Here is a 20,172-nt window from a genome sequence, read left to right on the forward strand (position 1 = left end):
TGTTTCCCCATCTGTTTGCCATGAAGTGATGGGACCAGATGCCATGATCTTAGTTTTCTGAATGTTGAGCTTTAAGCCAACTTTTTCACTCTCCTCTTTCACTTTCATCAAGAGGCTCTTTAGTTCTTCTTCACTTTCTGCCATAAGGGTGGTATCATCTGCATATCTGAGGTTATTGGTGTTTCTCCCGGCAATCTTGATTCCAGCTTGTGCTTCCTCCAGACCAGTGTTTCTCATAATGTACTCTGCATATAAGTTAAATAAGCAGGGTGACAATATACAGCCTTGACATACTCCTTTTCCTATTTGGAACCAGTCTGTTGGAAGGATGCTGAAGCTGAAATTCCAATTCTTTGGCCACCTGATGCTTAGAGCTGACTCATTTAAAAAGGCCCTGATGCTGGGAAAGATTGAGGGCAGGAGGAGAAGGGGACGACAGAGGATGAGATGGTTGGATGGCATCACCACCTCAATGGACATGAGTTTGAGTAAACTCCAGGAGTTGGTGATGGACAGGAAGGCCTGGCGTACTGCAGTCCAAGGGGTTGCAAAGAGTCGGACACGACTGAGCTACTGAACTGAACTGAATCTTCATATGTCATTCAGGTGTGGCCAGTTGGCCCTAGAATATCTTTTATAATGAAGAGATTCAGTTTAGAATCACACATTGCATTTATTTATTATGTCTAAAATAGCCTACAGAAACTAAGTATTTCCTTCAGTCTACAACAGTTACACAGCTTCTCCTTGACATTATGACTTTGATACCTTTAAAGATTACAGACCAATTATTTTACAGAATGTTTCTCTGCTGGAGTTTGTCTAATGTTTCCTCCTGATCATGTTGTGCATCTTTATCAGGGATATCATAAAAGTGATACTGCATTCTCATTGGAACGTGTATCCAATGGCACATACTTGCAATTTGCTTCATTGCTGATGTTGTTTATGTTGATCACTTGGTTAAGATCATTCCTGGCCAGATTCTTCATAGTAAAATTATTTTTGTCCTTTTGTAATTCATTTCTGTTTTGTGGGAAGTTATTTGGGAATATTTGTCCTCATCAAAATTTCAGTTTATTTACACTTTTATTCACATCAATTTGGATTCATGGTTTCCTTGTTATAATGTAACAAAGTCCAACTCTTTGCAACCCCATGAACTATACAGTCCATGGAATTCTCCAGGCCAGAATACTGGAGTGGGTAGCTGTTCCCTTCTCCAAGGGATCTCCCCAACCCAGGAATCAAACCGGGGTCTCCTGCATTGCAGGTGGATTCTTTACCAACTGAGCTATCAGGGAAGCTGTTATAATGCAATGTTATTTAATTTTTTGCTCCAGTGGCATCACTGACTCAATAGACATGAGTTTTGAGCAAACTCAGGGAGATAATGAAGGAAGGGGAAGCCTGGTGTGCTACAGTTCATGGGGGTCACAAAGAGTCAGACACAACTTAGCGAACAACAACAACAATAATGCTCAGGTTATTACAGATTTGGCCAGTGGAAGCCATTTCAGTCTGGCCTTTGTGTTCTATTGATATGTGTGCAGAATTCTTTGATAATTTTTTCACTCTCTGGTATAACAAGAACTCCCAGGTTCATCTTGAACTTTTCCTTTTTCCAGGCCTGGAAATAGCCATTTCTCCAGAGAGCTCTGTTTCAGCTAAAATAGAGAATGGTCTTTAGAAACCAAGATCTGAGCATTAGATGTGCTCAATCTTGTTGGCTATCATTCTTCCCAGACTATGTCATATATATACACAGACATTTTAAAATCTGTATTTATTTTTCCTGTGTGTGTAGTTTACACCAGAACCTCTTCTTCTAGTTCTGTGCCACAAGATTCATTGTTTTCTCTTTCTATATTTGTAACTCTCTGGTCTGACAGGGAGAACCCTGGCTTCCATTATCATATTTGCTTATTTGATCAGTCTCTCATTCTGTTGCCACCTTCTCTCCTGCATGGATACACTCATCACACGGAAGCTCTGACAGTTTGTTCAGACCACTTTTCTAGAGATGCCCTCCTCATTCCTCTTGGTCTCTGACACTCTGAGCCAGGTCACACTCCCATGTGAGTGCCTTACTCACTCAGCTTAGGTGTCAACATCCATGTCAACCTTTTGTGGGAGTATCTGCTTCACTCTTCTTGATCTCTGAAACTTTGTACTGAACTGTCTTCCTATGTGGACCTCCTCCTCATCCTGCATGAGCTTTGACACCGCACACTAGGCTGCTGCCACTCCAGCTGGACACCCTTCCCATCCCAGTTAGGCTCTGGATCACTTTGCTCTGGACAGCTACTGCTCCCCTCTTGCCTCTTTCCACTCCACAAAGACACCTACCTCACTCACTCTTAACTTATGGCTTCAAAACTGAACTGTTCAAGAAAGGAAAAGGAAGAGCTATATCTCATGTTTTATGCTATATTGCACATTATGTATAAAGAACTATAGAGACTGAAGTTGGTGTTGTCTTCCTCGAGAGGTCACTCCTTAGCCTTTATCAGCTATATAATTTGAGGGGCTGATCATGTCACATCAATGAGGAATTGAGCTTTGTTGGGGCTGGGTAGTAGCTTTGGTTGGACTTAATCTTGTTTTCCTGCATATTTTGGGGGTGATTCTTTACGGATTTTGCTTATGAGCCTATGAGCCTCTACCTCCCTGTCTTGAAAGACTGGTCAAGATTCAGTCTGATGTTTTTCCCTCTTTGAGCTTTCTTTTCCCACTTCCTGCCTCCCACTGCTTCCAAATTTTGGCATAATGTTCAGGCTGAGATCTTTTGTGTGAGGCAGGCCCTCTTCTTCAAGCAGGACTTTGTCTCAAATATTGTAAGACAGCAGATTTGTGTGTACTTTTTAAGAAACTCTGGCTTCCCACACATCCCCTGAATGTGGGAGAACAGCATTTTGTGTTTGGGACTTGTAAAAGTTTTGAATTGTTGAGCCAGCCCCACACAGCCTCCAAAAGCTTTACTGATTTTATTTTCCCAGGTGTCATTATTTCATTTGAGCCAGGCTCATCCTCAGCTCAGCCTGTGCAATCAGTAAATGCCCCCAGGTAAGAAAGCAGCAGGAGAGAGCCTATTTCTCCTCTAAATAGCTTTTTGATTTATTTTACTCAGTCTTTTTTGCTTCCATGACTCTTAAATAGCTCTAGACATACAATTTTCTCAGTTTACCCAACTTCTTTTTCTTTTTTTGGCTTTTGGGTAGAGAAAGTTACTTTATTGTATCTTCTTCCATCCTCCCTGGAACTAGAAATCAGATTTTGGTTTTTGTACTTCTTTTTTCACTTAATGTTATATAGTGACCATTTTTATGTGTCATTCAGTATTTTTCAAAATGTTATTTATTTTTTAATAGTTCATCAAATAGAGGGCCTTATATCCCTGGCAACAGTAGAGCGCATGATATATGCAAGAATATATGAAAAACCGTAAGATAAGTGTGATGCATCTTTACAGAGCATTCATCTTCAAAAATTGGGGGAATATAGACAATTTAAGTTAGACGTAGCTCCAAACATCATTTGATACAGAAACACAAACACAGGTATATAATCGTGGGATAGGATATAAAATGCACAGAAATTATTTAGATAAAATAGGACCTTAAGGAAATTTCATATTTTCACTTCTCTCTCTTTTTTAAAAATATTTAAGTATGTAAATATCACGAAGTATTTCTGTTTTCTAATTTTAGGAGACATGTACTGATCTTCCCTTCTTTTGTCTGCTTTAAAAAAAAAAATTGTCCTGAGGAAATAGAGGAGGTTTGCCTTCTTTTTACTATCTTTTCTTTATTGTGTACATAGACACTATTATTTGCAGATTTGGACAAAATAGGGTAAGAGTTTTTTATTGTAGAAAAAAGTTATATATAAGAAAAGGGTAAACTAAACCCTGTAGTGTTGAATTATAATTGAAGGTATCAGTAAATATATATTATTCAATATACACACAGATTAATACAGAAACATAATGTATTATTTTGTTCTTTTTTATGGTTGAGTAATATTCCACTGTGTATATATACATATCACATCTTTATCTGTTCTTCTGTTGATTTATTTGGGTTGTTCCCATGTCTTTGCTATTGTAAATAGTATTGCTATGAACATTAGGGTGCATATGTCTTTATGGATTAGTTTCCTTTGGATATATGCCCAGGAGTGGGATTGTTGGATCATATGGTAGTTCTATTTTTAGTTTTTTAAGGAGCCTTCATATTGTTCTCCATAGTGGCTGTATCAGTTTACATTCCTACCAGTAGTGTAAGAGGATTCCCTTTTCTCTACACCCTCTCGAGCATTTATTATTTGTAGACTTTTTGATGTTGGCCATTCTGACTGGTGTGAGGTGATACCTTACTGGAGTTTTGATTTGCATTTCTCTAATAATTTGTAATGCTGAGCATTTTTTCATGTACCTGTTGGTCATCTGTATGTCTTTAGAGGAATGTCTGTTTAGGTCTTCTGCCCATTTTTCATTTGGGTTGTTTGCTGTTCATTGTTGCATTATATGAGCTGTTTATATATTTTGAAAATTAAGCCTTTGTTGGTTGTCATCATTTACAAATATTTTCTCCCATCTGTAGGTTGTCTTTTCATTTTTTTGTTTGTTTTTAATGATTTCCTTTGCTTTGCAAAAGCTTGTAGGTTTGTGACCCCATGGACTGTAGCCCACCAGACTTTTCTGTTCATGGAATTCTCCATGAACACTGGAGTGGGTAGCCATTCTCTTCTCCAGGGGGTCTTCCTGACCCAGGGATCAAACCCTGTAATCTCCTACATTGCAGGCAGATTCTTTACCTTCTGAACCACCAAGGAAGCCCCATAAGTTTGATTAGTTCCCATTTATTTTTCTTTCTATTTCTATTGCTTTTGGAGACTGACCTTAGTAGACATTGTTACAATGTATGTCAAAGAATGTTCTGTCTATGCTCTCTTCTAGGAGTTTTATGGTGTCATGTCTTATAAGTCTAAGCCATTTGAGTTTTTGTGTATAGGGTGAAGATGTATTCTAACTTCATTGATTTACATGCAGCTGTCCCACTTTGCTAGCATCATTTGCTGAAGAGACTGTCTTCCTATCTTGTATTCTTGCCTCCTTTGTCAAAGATTAATTGAGTATAGGTGTGTGGGTTTATTTCTGGGCTATCTGTTCTATTCTGTTGATTCATATCATCTGTTTTTGTGCCAATACCACACTGTTTTGATTATTGTAGCTTTGTAGTATTATCTGAAGTCTGGGAGGGTTATGCCTCCTGGTTTGTTCTCTTTTCTCAAGATTGCTTTGGCAATTCTGAGTCTTTTATGGTTCCATATAAATTTCTGGATTATTTCTTCTAGTTTTGTGAAAAATGTCATGGATAATTTGATAGGGATCTCATTAAGTCTGTTGATTGCTTTGGGTAGTATTGCCATTTTAACAATATTAATTCTTCCAATCCAAGAGCATGGACTATCTTTCCATTTCTTTGAATCCTCCTTAATTTCCTTTATTAATGTCTTATGGTTCTCAGCATAGGTCTTTCATTTCCACTACTTTCTTATCCATTCTCTTATAGGTAACCAGTCTCTTGTTTCTGGCTTATCTTTCCCATATCTCTTTTGCACTAATAGGCAAGTACATGACCATTTTCATTTGTCCTCTTCTAATTTACATGAACGATAACATTTTATAGATAATCTTTTGCACTTCATTTCTTTCATTTAACAGTAGGTCCTGAAAGTTCCTCCGTATCATTTCATAAAGATCTTTATCCTTTTTTTCACAGCTGCATAGTACTCTTTGTGTGGATATGTCATAGTTTATTCAACCACTCTTCTGTGTATGAGCATTTAGATAATTTCCAGTATTTTGCACTTCTAATGCTATAACTAATAGCACTGTGCATATGTATTTTCATATTGTTGGACATGCACTTTCAGGATAGATTCAGCATAGATTCCTATAAGTGGAACTACTGGGTCAAAAGATAAGTGCATAAAAGATTGTTTGCTCCTTGGAAGAAAAGCTATGACCAACCTAGACAGCACATTAAAAAGCAGAGACATTACTTTGCCAACAAAGATCTGTCTAGTCAAAGCTATGGTTTTTCCAGTAATCACGTATGGATGTGAGAGCTGGACTATAAAGAAAGCTGTTCAGTTCAGCCGCTCAGTTGTGTCCAACTCTTTGCGACCCCATGAACCACAGCACGCCAGTCCTCCCTGTCCATCAAAGAAAGCTGAGTGCCAAACAATTGATGCTTTTGAACTGTGGTGTTGGAGAAGACTCTTGGGAGTCCCTTGGACTACAAGATCAAACCAGTCAATCCTGAATATTCATTGGAAGGACTGATACTGAAGCTGAAACTCCAATATTTTGGCCACCTGATGCAAAGAACTGACTCATTTGAAAAGACCCTAATGCTGGGAAAGATTGAAGGCAGGAGGAGAAGGGGACAACAGAGGATGAGATGGTCGGATGGCATCACCGACTTGATGGACATGGGTTTGGGTAACCTCTGGGAGCTGGTGATGGACAGGGAGGCCTGGCGTGCTGCAGCCCATGGGGTCACAAAGAGTCGGACACGACTGAGTTACTGAACTGAACTGATAGTATTTTTAGGTGTTGCCAAATTTCTTTCCAGAACGGTTGTACCAGATTGCATTCACACTAGCAATTTATGTGAGTGCCTTTTTCCTTCCAGTCTTGTCATATTGAATTCTTCATATTTTTACATTTTTGCCATCTTATAGAGAATTGGTCTCAGTGTTTTCAGTGTTGTTTTAGTTTGTGTATGTGAGTTCTGTCTTTTCATATGTTAGAGGGCTATTTATATTTTATGTGTGCATTGTCTATTCACATTTTTCTATCAGGTTTTTGACCTAGTATACCTCAATTTCTAAGAATTCTTTATATATTAGTGGTATTAGCCCTTTGTGACATATGTTGGCAGATATTTTCCCCCAGGTTTTTCAGGTGTCTTTTGGCTTTGTTTATGGTATCTTTTGTCATATGAAAAATATTTATTTTAATGTAGTTAGATTTACCAGCTTTTCTTTTTATTGCCTCTGGATTTTAAGTCATGGTTAAAATTTTCTTATACCAAGATTAAAGCTTAATTCATCCATGTTTTCTTTTAGTACTTGTATGGTTTCATAGTCTACATTTAGATCCCTAGATGGTATGGTATGGGAAATGGACCTAATTTCATCTTCTAAATGGCTTCCTAGTTTTCCCAACATCATTTATTTAGAAGTCAATTCCCCAGTGATCTGAGGTGCCAGCTTTGTCATATACTGAACTGCCATATATATTTGGGTCTAATTCTGGATTTTCTACTGTATTAAACTGGTCTATTTGTCTAAAAGAATCAATACAACAATATTTAATAACAAAGCTTCATAGTAGGTATTAAAGTCTGGAAAGGCTCTTTCTCCCTCATAGTTTTTCTTTTTAAAGTTTTCCTGGCCATTCTTGCATGTTTGTTTGTTTTATATGAACTTTAATTTCAATTTGTGTTAACTCTGTAAAATAGCTTATTGGTGTTTTATTGGGATTGCATTAAATTTATAAATTAGGGAGAATTGACATAATCATGTTAATTCATCCTATCCAAATACAGGGGATGTCTTTCCATTTGATCAAGTCTACTTTTGCATCTTTCAGGAGTATTTAATTTTTTTCCTCTTAGAAGTTTTGCCCATTTCTAGTTAAATCTATATTCTTAAATATTTATCTTCTTTGTTGCTATAAACTGTTTACTATTAGTAAGTTTTCTAAATAATGTTTGAGACTTTTAGCCTTCTAATTTGTTTACTTTAATGCAGTTTCCATACCATTTATATGGCATTAAGTCATTATCTACATTTCAGTATTTCAACTGTAAGTGAAGGCATGAGAATGCTAAATTTTCCTGTTTTCCCTCACATGAGGTGGCCCTAATTAACAGGTCATTTGAAAAGTCTGGGCTAATGTGTTAAATTGCCTGTATGATTTGCTAGAGAATTGCTTTTTAATTCCACTTAAGAATATGCTGCAACTTAATGAAAGTCAGGTGTGAAAACAAGCTGTTTGTCAAAACATTTGTTCTTTGATCTTTTCCTGCTGAATAGATCATTATGAAAATAGCCTTAGTCTTCAAATTTTTATTTAATCCTTGATTATTGCACACATTTTAAACAGTCTAGTTCTCATACTAGTTTTACTTTCTTCCTAGATTACTAATATATTTTGGGTGCTGAGGAAGAAACGTTTACTAGTAGTTGAGCTTAGAACTTTTCTATGGAAAAATATAACATTCTTCTCTAAAATGAAGTTTTATATAATCTACAGAAACCAAGTGAACGTGTGTGTGATAGTGAGAGGGAAGAAGGGAGATGGAGATTAAACCCGGTAGCTATACTTTTCAAATATATAATTGATTTATTTTTCATTCAGTTCAGTCGCTCAGTCGTGTCTGACTCTTTGCTACCACATGAATTGCAGCACGCCAGGCCTCTCTGTCCATCACCAACTCCCAGAGTCTACCCAAACCCATGTCCATCGAGTCGGTTATGCCATCCAACCATCTCATCCTCTGTCGTCCCCTTCTCCTTCCGCCCCCAATCCTACCCAGCATCAGGGTCTTTTCCAATGAGTCAACCCTTCGCATGAGGTGGCCAAAGTATTGGAGTTTCAGCTTCAACATCAGACCTTCCAATGAACACCCAGGATTGGTCTCTTTTAGGATGGACTGATTGGACCTCCTTGCTGTCCAAGGGACTCTCAAGAGTCTTCTCCAACACCACAGTTCAAAAGCATCAATTCTGTGGCGCTCAGCTTTCTTCACCGTCCAACTCTCACATCCATACATCACCACTGGAAAAACCATAGCCTTGACTAGACGTACTTTTGTTGGCAAAGTAATGTCTCTGCTTTTAAATATGCTATCCAGGTTGGCCATAACCTTCCTTCCAAGGAGTAAGCGTCTTTTAATTTCATGGCTGCAATCACCATCAGCAGTGATTTTGGAGCCCCAAAAAATACCATCAGCAGTGATTTTGGAGCCCCAAAAAATAAAGTCTGACACTGTTTCCCCATCTATTTCCCATGAAGTGATGGGACCAGATGCCATGATCTTAGTTTTCTGAACGTTGAGCTTTAAGCCAACTTTTTCACTCTCCTCTTTCACCTTCATCAAGAGGCTCTTTAGTTCTTCTTCACTTTCTGCCATAAGGGTGGTGTCATCTGCATATCTGAGGTGATTGATATTTCTCCCGGCAATCTTGATTCTAGCTTGTGTTTCTTCCAGCCCAGCGTTTCTCATGATGTACTCTGCATATAAGTTAAATAAGCAGGGTGACAATATACAGCCTTGACGTACTCCTTTTCCTATTTGGAACCAGTCTGTTGTTCCATGTCCAGTTCTAACTGTTGCTTCCTGACCTGCATACAGGTTTCTCAAGAGACAGGTCAGATGGTCTGGTATTCCCATCTCTTTCAGAATTTTCCACAGTTTATTGTGATCCACACAGTCAAAGGCTTTGGCATAGTCAATAAAGCAGAAATAGATGTTTTTCTGGAACTCTCTTGCTTTTTTGATGATCCAGCAGATGTTGCTAATTTGATCTCTGGTTCCTCTGCCTTTTCTAAAACCAGCTTGAACATCTGGAAGTTCACGGTTCACGTATTGCTGAAGCCTGGCTCGGAGAATTTTGAGCATTACTTTACTAGCATGTGAGATGAGTGCAATTGTGCGGTAGTTTGAGCATTCTTTGGCATTGCCTTTCTTTGGGATTGGAACGAAGACTGACCTTTTCCAGTCCTGTGGCCACTGCTGAGTTTTCCAAATTTGCTAGCATATCGAGTGCAGCACTTTCACAGCATCACCTTTGAGGATTTGAAATAGCTCAACTGGAATTCCATCACCTCCACTAGCTTTGTTCGTAGTGATGCTTTCTAAGGCCCACTTGACTTCACATTCCAGGATGTCTGGCTGTAGGTGAGTGATCACACCATCGTGATTATCTGGGTCATGAAGATCTTTTTTGTACAGTTCTTCTGTGTATTCTTGCCACCTCTTCTTAATATCTTCCGCTTCTGTTAGGTCCATACCATTTTTGTCCTTTATCGAGCCTATCTTTGCATGAAATGTTCCTTTGGTATCTCTAATTTTCTTGAAGAGATCTCTAGTCTTTCCCAATCTGTTGTTTTCCTTTATTTCTTTGCACTGATTGCTGAGGAAGGCTTTCTTATCTCTGCTTGCTATTCTTTGGAACTCTGCATTCAGATGGGAATATCTTTCCTTTTCTCCTTTGCTTTTTGCTTCTCTTCCCAGCTATCTGTAAGGCTTCCTCAGACAGCCATTTTGCTTTTTTTGCATTTCTTTTCCATGGGGATGGTCTTGATCCCTGTCTCCTGTACAATATCACGAACCTCTGTCCATAGTTCATCAGGCACTCTGTCTATCAGGTCTAGTCCCTTAAATCTATTTGTCACTTCCACTGTATACTCATAAGGGATTTGATCTAGGTCATACCTGAATGGTCTAGTGGTTTTCCCTACTTTCTTCAATTTAAGTCTGAATTTGGCAATAAGCAGTTCATGATCCGAGCCACAGTCTGCTCCCGGTCTTGTTTTTGCTGACTGTAGAGAGCTTCTCCATCTTTGGCTGCAAAGAATATAATCAATCTGATTTCGGTGTTGACCATCTGGTGATGTCCACGTGTAGAGTCTTCTCTTGTGTTGTTGGAATAGGGTGTTTGCTATTACCAGTGCCTTCTCGTGGCAAAACTCTATTAGCCTTTGCCCTGCTTCATTCTGTACTCCAAGGCCAAACTTGCCTGTTACGCCAGGTGTTTCTTGACTTCCTACTTTTGCATTCCAGTCCCCTATAATCAAAAGGACATCTTTTTTGGGTGTTAGTTCTAGAAGGTCTTGTAGGTCTTCATAGAATTGTTCAACTTCAGCTTCTTCGGCATTACTGGTCGGGGCATAGACTTGGATTACCATGATATTGAATGGTTTGCCTTGGAAATGAACAGAGATCATTCTATCGTTTTTGAGATTGCATCCAAGTACTGCATTTTGGACTCTTTTGTTGACCATGATGGCTACTCCATTTCTTCTAAGGGATTCTTGCCCACAGTAGTAGATATAATGGTCATCTGAGTTAAATTCACCATTTTCATGTGTGCCTATTTCTTTCCTGCAATATTATTTGATAATATTTCCATTCTTAAAGGATTGATAAATCACTGATTTATAATGTTATGGCATAACCTTCTATGGGCTTCCCAGGTGGCTCAGTGGTAAAGAGTCAGTGTCAAGCAGAAGACATGGGTTTTTATCCTTGGGTTGGGAAGATCCCCTGGAGAAGGAAATAGCAACCCACTCCAGTAACCTTGTCAGGGAAATCCCATGGACAGAGGAGCCTGGTGGGCTGCAGTCCATGGTGGTCACAAAGAGTCGGAAACGACTTAGGGACTAAGCACACACACACACATAACGTTTTATACTCAGAATGTATCTTCCAAATATGCATGGAATTCTTGGCATTTTGAGGACAGAGTTTGTGCTTTAATTTTGCATTGCTTTTAATATTGAAGTCACTATCAAACTTAGCATTCTAATTAAATCTTTTTTTATGTATTTGAGTTAGTGAAAACTCAAAATTTGCATTGCTTTTAATATTGAAGTCACTATCAAACTTAGCATTCTAATTAAATCTTTTTTTATGTATTTGAGTTAGTGAAAACTCAAAATTTCAATAATCAATGAGTAAAAAGCATTTTTACTTGTCAAAACATCAATGGATAAGGTATACCCTTTTTAGGATTCTCTTTATACTTTCCAAAAATCTTATAATTTCAGTATCAAATACTAAATACAACATTCCAAAATACAAACATTTTTATACATTTTTTACATTTTTAAATAATCTTTTATATTTAGGGGGTAAGTCATTAGCAAATCCTGATCCCACTGATTATTGTTGAAATCAGCGTGGTTTAGAATTCTCAGTGGCCAATATATAATCTGTCCCAATGGGTTATGGATTAAAATTAATTTGTACATTCTTATTTTTTGCAAGAGTGGCTACTGCCTTCTCAGGGGGCATTCTGATTTGTCTGCTTTTGATGCACTAATTAGCAATAGAGAAACTCTAGCTAAAAACTAGTATTTTTCATAGATAATGGTGTGTTTTTTTCTTTGTGTTCTGAGATTATTCACTGTTTTAAGTTACACTTTTGCAAACAGTTGCTTTGTTGAGTTACTGTCTAACTCTAGAATAACAGTGAAGTGCTAAAATGAAAGTAGTTTTCTCTATGCAAAGAACATGTTTAGAAAGCTGAAATAAAAGGGGGAATTCCGAAGGATGAAAAGAAATGAAAAGTGAATGAGGGAATCAAAGTCAGAGAAATTGATATTGGCAGGTTCTGAATGATGTTCCTAGATGAGCAATCTTTCAAAATACTTCTTGCACATTGCTGCTATTCCTTTATTTATTATTAAAATAACATGATCCATGAGGAGCTTGGGGTGACTCTCGGCCTAGCTAATTCTAATTAATCCAGTCAGGGAGAGCAGTAGGGTAAGTGGAGCAGTCTATCGGATTGAAATTCATAACTTAATTGAGGTCAAAGTCCCGGTCTGGGAGAACAAAAGTCTTTTGCTAGGACCAGGCAGATCAATAGCAATAAATATCTGGCTTGGATACAAGTAGCTTATAGTGACAGATTATCTGACACTGGGCAGAGTTCTTCTTCTGTTAAGGGCAAAGTCTTGAGCGTGTCAGAGTTCTTTCTGGTCAGTCCACACCCATGACACTTAGAAAGAAGTAAATAATACTCTCAAGAACTCTTGCATGTCTTGTGGAAGCACTGTATACAAAAAAAGTGACTTCTGTTTGTGGCTGTGCAAAGTACATTTGCTAACGATATTTTTTTTTATTAACGAGAGAGGGGTTTCTATCACATTGCCAGTAAGATCCAAACGATTTGCAAAGTTAGTTAATTGTGAGAGCTAACTTTCTCATTAATAATTCAAAAAGAGTATGTATTAATAGGATTTCTCTGGGGGAAGAACATAATACACGCTTGTGTTGTCTTAATTTGTACATAACTGTGAAGAGGCCATGCTACATTAAGGAGGTAGCGTTAACTCTTAAATGTGTTCATGGTATTGTGGTTGTGTAGGAATTTTCCTTGCTATTAGGTGGACAGTAAATATTTAGGGATAAGATGTCATTCTGTTTATAATTTAACTGCTTCAACAAAAAACAAAAATATGGTAAAATGTTAAGGATTATTAAGTAGTGAGTCTGTACTTTTCTATATATGCAAATATTTTCATAATAAAAAGCAATAAAGAAGAACCATGTGCAATAAAACCATTAGGCTAGTGTGTTACTAGCAAAGGTTTCCCTCCATCACATTCTACTCATACTTTCAGTTTCTTATTAGTTGTCAAAAGCTGTGCAATTTTATGCATTATATTATTGCTTAACCGTAATAATAAATACTTAATTAGCACAGAACTTTGTCATTTCACTCATCATTTAATAACATTATTGCCACTCAGGCTCAGCTACTATCTTAACTGTGAAAAAGGAACTCTTAAGATCTGCAAGCGTTGGCCTTGTAAGGTAGAGAGAACTTCATAGTATATATTCCATTTCCACTGACACTTTTCTAGTCCAAATTATCATTCCTTCATGTGTATGTTATTGTGGCAACTTATTAACAGGACTTTATCCTACATAATTATGACAGATTAGTCTTCTTTAAACATCATTATCTAAATGTTACTTCAGTATCTTATTCTGTGATAAAAAAAAAGCTTCTAGTGGTCTCTCATCTGTGAATCAATTCTCAACTTTTATGGTTACTTTCAAAGTCCCACCTCTTTTACCAAACTGTTTTATCTAGTGCTCCTTATTTTATGAAGTTGATGAGCTCACTTTCATATCTCAAAGGTTTCCAAGCCTGGGTCATCAGAATCAACTATAGATCTGTTAAAAAAAAAAAAAAAAAGAGAGAAGCTTCAGCTCTAGAAATTATGGTTACTCTATAAGTAAGTCAGGGATAAGGGGCGTTGGGAAGATAATTTCAAAATTATAAATATCTACACCTAAGTCTATAGTGCCAGATTTGTAATTCTAAACCCTTTATTCACCTGCCAGTTCTTCGGTATTTCCTAATCTTAAGTAGGAGTTAGGATAAAAAAAAATCAGATTAAACTAATTCATTCCTGTGATGAGTTATTAACAACTGGTTAGAATTCCCAGATATAGTTGCATTTTTAGAGGGATGCAAATTTAGATATCATCTTATTGGCTGACAGTTGCTATTTTTCAAATAGTTGTGCATCAGATATGTCTACATATTTGATCTCTTTTTTCTTTTAATAATCCCTGATCAGGAAACTGGATGCCACATGCCCCAACTATAAATCCCACGTGCTGCAACTAAGACCCGGCACAGCCACATAAATATTTTTTTTTAAAAAAAGCAAGCATGGTGGAAAAATTCCTAACTTAAGAAGGTGAAATTAAAAAGGAATCTCAGTTCTCAAGAAAACTACACATATAAATAGAATATTCTCCAATAGTTTTATCGAACTAGTGCTACTGTATTAATTGTGTTTACTATACTGTCCACCTTGTATTGTCTCTTCAGTTGGTTGTGAGTTCTCTGAGGTCAGGGATCAGTTTTCTGTTTCTTGAATATTCCTAGTGGTCTCTTGCATAATGTTTGACATATAGTATACATTCAGTAAATATAAAATATTGAAAAATGATTGTCTCTTTGTAGATACACTCCCCCAGCCTGAAACACATATACATATTTGTGAGTGTGCACAGACATACACACACAAAATCCTTTTCCCTATTTTTTCATCAAAGCATCGCCTCTTTTGAGAAGACCCTGACCTAGCCCCACCTCCTTTTCCTCCCACCCGAACCTCCATTTAGACTCTCCTCTTTTGCACTTGTGTAATAAACTTTTTACATCTGTCACAGAATATATCATGTTTATTATAATTATCTCCATTTATAAGACTCTAGGCTCTGTGAGCGGAGAAGGCAATGGCACCCCACTCCAATACTCTTGCCTGGAAAATCCCATGGATGGAGGAGCCTGGTAGGCCACAGTCCATGGGGTCGCTAAGAGTCGGACACGACTGAGCGACTTCACTTTCACTTTTCCCTTTCATGCACTGGAGAAGGAAATGGCAACCCACTCCAGTATTCTTGCCTGGAGAATCCCAGGGACGGTGGAGCCTGGTGGGCTGCCATCTTTGGGGTCGCACAGAGTCGGACACGACTGAAGTGACTTAGCAGCAGGCTCTGTGAGAGTAGGAACTTTGGTATTTTTCAGTTCCTAACTCCTAACATAATACCTGACATGTCACTTAGTGTGTTTTTGATAAGCTAAGAATAAAAATTTAGAATAGAAATAACAATGCCTCAAAGAAACAATGTCTTCTAGAAATTTATGGAAAGAATGAAAGGAAAAATATTAGGGAAACTTGATTTTAACAAGGTTATATGCATACTTCATGATTTTCTCAACAAATCTGGCAAATGTGCTTTGTTCTGTGAGAATTGTCTGTGTGTGGCAGGCTTAAACAAATATGTTGTAACACAGATAGACATTCCTGAGCAGTAAAAAGAGTTTGTTCTAAAGATAAGTAAGATTTACTTTTAAGTGCAGGTTATGCATTATGAAACCACAGTGCCCATGTTGAAGTCACTTATTGCTCTTGACAATCTTGGCAGTGGACTGCTTCGTGGCGCTGTTATCTTTTTTAGACTGTTCATTTTTTTACAAATGCAGTTTATTTTAACCTTTTAATACTGAGTGGGTTGAAAGAAATATAGACAATCCTTAAAACTCTGGTAGAAGGTATGCATGACTGAAGTAGTAAGAAAAAAGAGTTGAGGTATAAGATACTCATGTCTCTCTCTTGTTTTCCTCTTGCACAATGTAAGATTTACATATACTTTGTACTTTTAAACCCCATCTTCCACCAGCCATGCAACTGGCTTCTGTAGATATCAGTCCAAATGGTCCAGCTTACTTCCAGGATTCAACTCAAGGGTGGCCAAGGGGCAAGTGAGTGGGAGGTGGGGGAGTGGACTGAGCTTGGTCATGGGAGCTGTGTCTGTGCTCACGTCTGTGAGGCCCTTTGTGATATAGGATGGAACCAGGGTGAGGTAAGGAAAGGGGTTCTGGAGATCTCTGCTTGTACTCTTGCCCTGGGCACAAAATGTTAGAGGGAGGCCTACCTACCAGTTTGGTGGTTTTCAGAATGCTCTGTGAATCTCCCCAGAGGTACCTTAGGTAGAAATTTCCTTCCCCACTTCAACTTTTACCTATTTTACCTTAATATTTTAAGATTAGGCTTCTGAAAAAAGCTTTTGTTATAAAAAAGAGTTCTCCTCTAACAGATTATGAAGGTAGAGACTAAGTATAGTCAGTCCTCACTATGTACCAAGGCTGTAGTAGTATTTAAGTCCCTGGAGCTTTGGAGGCATGTTGTGAATATTTTTTAACTAATAAAACAAGTGTATGTAGGCAGAGTTTTCTGGGTTAACAGAGAGAGACAAAAGTCGATAGAGAAGAAGTCTGAAAATTGTGAACAAGGATAATTAAACCTGTATTTAAAGACCTTTTTTTTTTTTAATTATTCTACCAAATAATTTTATACATTTTAGGTCATTTTATCCTTACAGGAGTCCTGTGTGGCATTCTCCTCATTTCACTCAACTGAAAGCTCAGAGAGGTTATGTGAATAGCTTAAGGGCACAAAGCTAGTAAGTAGGACAGCCAGGATTCACACTTAGGTATTTTGACTGCAGATTCATTCATGCTTTTCCCCTGCATTAAGCTGCTGTCATACTCTTATCACAGTAACTCAGTGCTTTAGAATTCATAGGCATCTGGTGCATTTTATGAGGATTATAAGTTCCATGTGTCCTTAATATTTTCTTATTTATAATGAAATTCTTTTATGTAGACATCATTTCGTTCAACAGGTTGAAATTCTTTTATATAGACATCATTTCGTTCAACAGGTTTTCTGTTTCGGTATAATTTTTTTTTTCAGTGTGATTTTTAGTTTGTGTGTTCTATGCTCACAAGTCATGATTTTCTTTAATAAGCTATTTTTTTTCTGTCATTTTTGTATCGAATAGTCACTTCTTTTGCTGAGTTTGTATCTGATAATGAACAACTGGCTCACAGTACAGTGTGAATCAAGTTCAAATTACTTTGAGTTGAGAGAACACCCAGTGTCATCTTATTTTTACATCTAACTGAATTATAGAACACTGTCAAAGTGTTATGACCTGGTAGAGTAAATTGCTCCTTCTTAATGGTCCCCTGGCTACAATCTGTCTTGCTGTTGCTATAAACCAGAAATTGTTGACATCTTATGTTATCATAAGCTTGAAAACAAAAGAACTGTTTTTTATTTTTTATCACCAGGTCATCTACTTTATGATAAAGGTTTCTGAACACCTCAGCTACTACCTACAGCTGAATCTTAACTTTTTGTACACTTTCAAGTTGATTGTGCCCTCAGATATGGATTAATTCTGTAACTTTTTAAAAAGTCAGGCAACTTCATTGAACTCAAGAGATGGGTCTGTCATTTGCCTTAAAAGAACTAACTTGTTCAAATGTTGAAATAGTGACTTATTGATGATTTCTGAGATTTAAATAATAAATTTTGGAAATCAGTAAATGTATACATTTTATAAAATATATTTATTTTTCTTAAAAAATGTTCTACATTTTATTCTATTACTTTTTTAGTTTCATTTTACATTTAAATCCCTGATCCATTTGGAGTTTATCTTGACCTATATTTAGGACAGATTCAAATTTGTCACAATGTCATTTAAATCTCAAATGCCATTTCAAATCTGTTTCCCACAATTTTAAATGCCACCTTCTATCATAACCTAAGTATTTTATGCATTAGTATCCATTTGTGGACTTACATTAAACTTTAATCATTGGTCTGTATATATAAAACACACTTTTTAAATTAGTGAGTCTTTATAGTATATTTTTATCATATTGTTGCCCAAGTCTCTCCTTATTGCTATCCTGTTTTTCTTTATGAACCTCACTTTTTTACTCTTTCCTTTAATTTTTATTTTATATTGGGGTATAGTTATATTGGGGTACAGTATTATGTTTCAGGTGTACAGCAAAATGATTCAGTTATACATATACATTTACCTATTCTTTTTCACATTGTTTTCCCATTTAGGTTATTACAGAATATTGAGCAGAGTTCCCTGTGCTGTTAGTAGGTCCTTGTTAGGGTCTTTTTGGTGTATATTGCCTGTCTTCCCTTCACTTCACTAGTTGTTCTTCTGGGGGTTTATCTTGTTCCTTCATCTGGGACATATTCTTCTGCTGTCTCATTTTAGTCAAACTTTCTATGTTTGTGGTTTGTGTTCCACAGGCTGCAGGGCTGTAGTTCTTCTTGCTTCTGCTGCCTGCCTCCAGGTGGATGATACTGTCTGAGAGACTTGTGCAGGCATCCTGGTGGAAGGGAATGGGTCTTGTCCCTCTGGTGGGCAGTGCTTTGTAAGGGAGTGTGTTCAGCAGGCAGCTGTGTGCTCAGGAAGACTTTAAGCAGCCTGTCTGCTGACGGCAGGGCTGTTTTCCTGCTCTGTTGATTGTTTGGCCTAAGGCATCCCAGCACTGGAGCCTACAAGCTGTTGGGTAGGGTCAGGTCTTGGTAAGAAAATGGCAGCCCCCAAGAGGGCTCACACCAATGTGTAGTCCCCAGCATTCCACTGCCAGTGTCTGTCCCTGCAATGAGCCACTGCCATCCTCTGTCTTCACAGGAGATCCATAAATATTAGCAAGTAGGTCTGGCCCAGGCTTTTACAAGGGTACTGCTTTTTCCCCTTGTGTGTACCCTCCAAGAGTGAAATTTCTCTTTTCCCAGTCCTGTGGAATTCCTGCAGTCAAACCCCACTTGGCTTCAAATCCAAATTCTTTAGGGGCTCTTCTTTCCATTGCCAGACCCCCAGGCTGGGGAACCTGATGTAGACTCAGTACTTCACTCCAATGGGAGAACTACTGTGGTATAATTATTTTCCAGTTTGTGGGTCACCCACAAACTGGATTTGGGTTTTGATTTTATCTTGATTGCGCCCCTCCTACCATCTCGTTGTGGCTTCTTCTCTGTCTCTGGAGGTAAAATATCTTTTCTGATAGGTTCCAGCATTTTTTGGTCAATTGTTGTTCAGCAGTTAGTTGTGATTTTGATGTTTTCATAAGAGTTGAGCTCACATCTTCTACTCCGCCGTCTTCTGTCTGTATAAAATACATCTCACTGTACTTAATGTTGCTGAGCCCAAAATATTCTAAATGTCATATTATGAGGATGAATTAAGGGTGAAGGTGTTACACAAATTAACAAAATTCTTCCAAGTGACTCAACAGAATAAGGTCTGGAAATGGTAATCTTGCTATTTTAATGATCAAACTGATACACTCATGTTGTTGTTCGATCGCTAAGTTGTGTCTCTTTGCGACCCCATGGACTGCAGCACTCTAGGCTTCCCTATCCTTCACCATCTCCCAGAGTGTGTTCAAACTCATGTCCATTGTATTGGTGATACCATCCAACCATCTCCTTCTCTGTCGTCCCCTACTCCTCCTGCCTTCAATCTTTCCCAGCATCAGGGTCTTTTCCAATGAGTCAGCTCTTCGCATCAGGTGGCCAAAGTATTGGAGCTTCAGCCTCAGTCCAATGAATATTCTCAGGGTTGATTTCCTATCAGATTCCTATGGTTCGATCTCCTAGAGTGGTTAATAATGCCTAAAAGATGGGAATAAGAATTCAGGGGGAAAAGTGACTCTTTAAAGGAAAGGTGATTTTTCTATAAATTAAGTGCTATATAATATTTATAGGCTAATTCATATGCTCAGGTTTAGAGATTGATTATACACAAATATTATCTGTAGAAAATTTGAGTTATTGTGGACAGTTGGTGAACAATGAGACAGCAATGTACTGTTGATCTTACAAAAGCCAGCATAACACCACCACTGTAGTAACCAGAGCAAACTATTATTATATCCATAGAGAACTATAGTTAATATAAAACATAAAATTTAGGCATTTGTTTCTCACAAAGGATGTTGATAAATTTGAAG

The 20,172-nt window shown here is 37.6% G+C and overlaps 1 protein-coding gene and 1 long non-coding RNA gene across 8 annotated transcripts in view; both read left to right on the top strand.

Moving 5' to 3' along the window:
* The window catches only part of ACBD6 (acyl-CoA binding domain containing 6), a 194,383-nt gene that overhangs the window by 106,569 nt on the left and 67,642 nt on the right, over positions 1–20,172 (top strand). The gene's annotated exons all lie outside the window — the stretch shown is intronic.
* On the top strand, positions 9,384–13,266 carry LOC145504664 (uncharacterized). Its single transcript, XR_014052383.1, has 2 exons — positions 9,384–11,638; positions 11,730–13,266. It is a non-coding gene; the product is annotated as an uncharacterized LOC145504664 (long non-coding RNA).

Source organism: Giraffa tippelskirchi, chromosome 5 (genome assembly GCF_054371585.1).
Source record: "Giraffa tippelskirchi isolate mGirTip1 chromosome 5, T2T-mGirTip1v1.2.pri, whole genome shotgun sequence".
Lineage (NCBI taxonomy): Eukaryota > Metazoa > Chordata > Mammalia > Artiodactyla > Giraffidae > Giraffa > Giraffa tippelskirchi.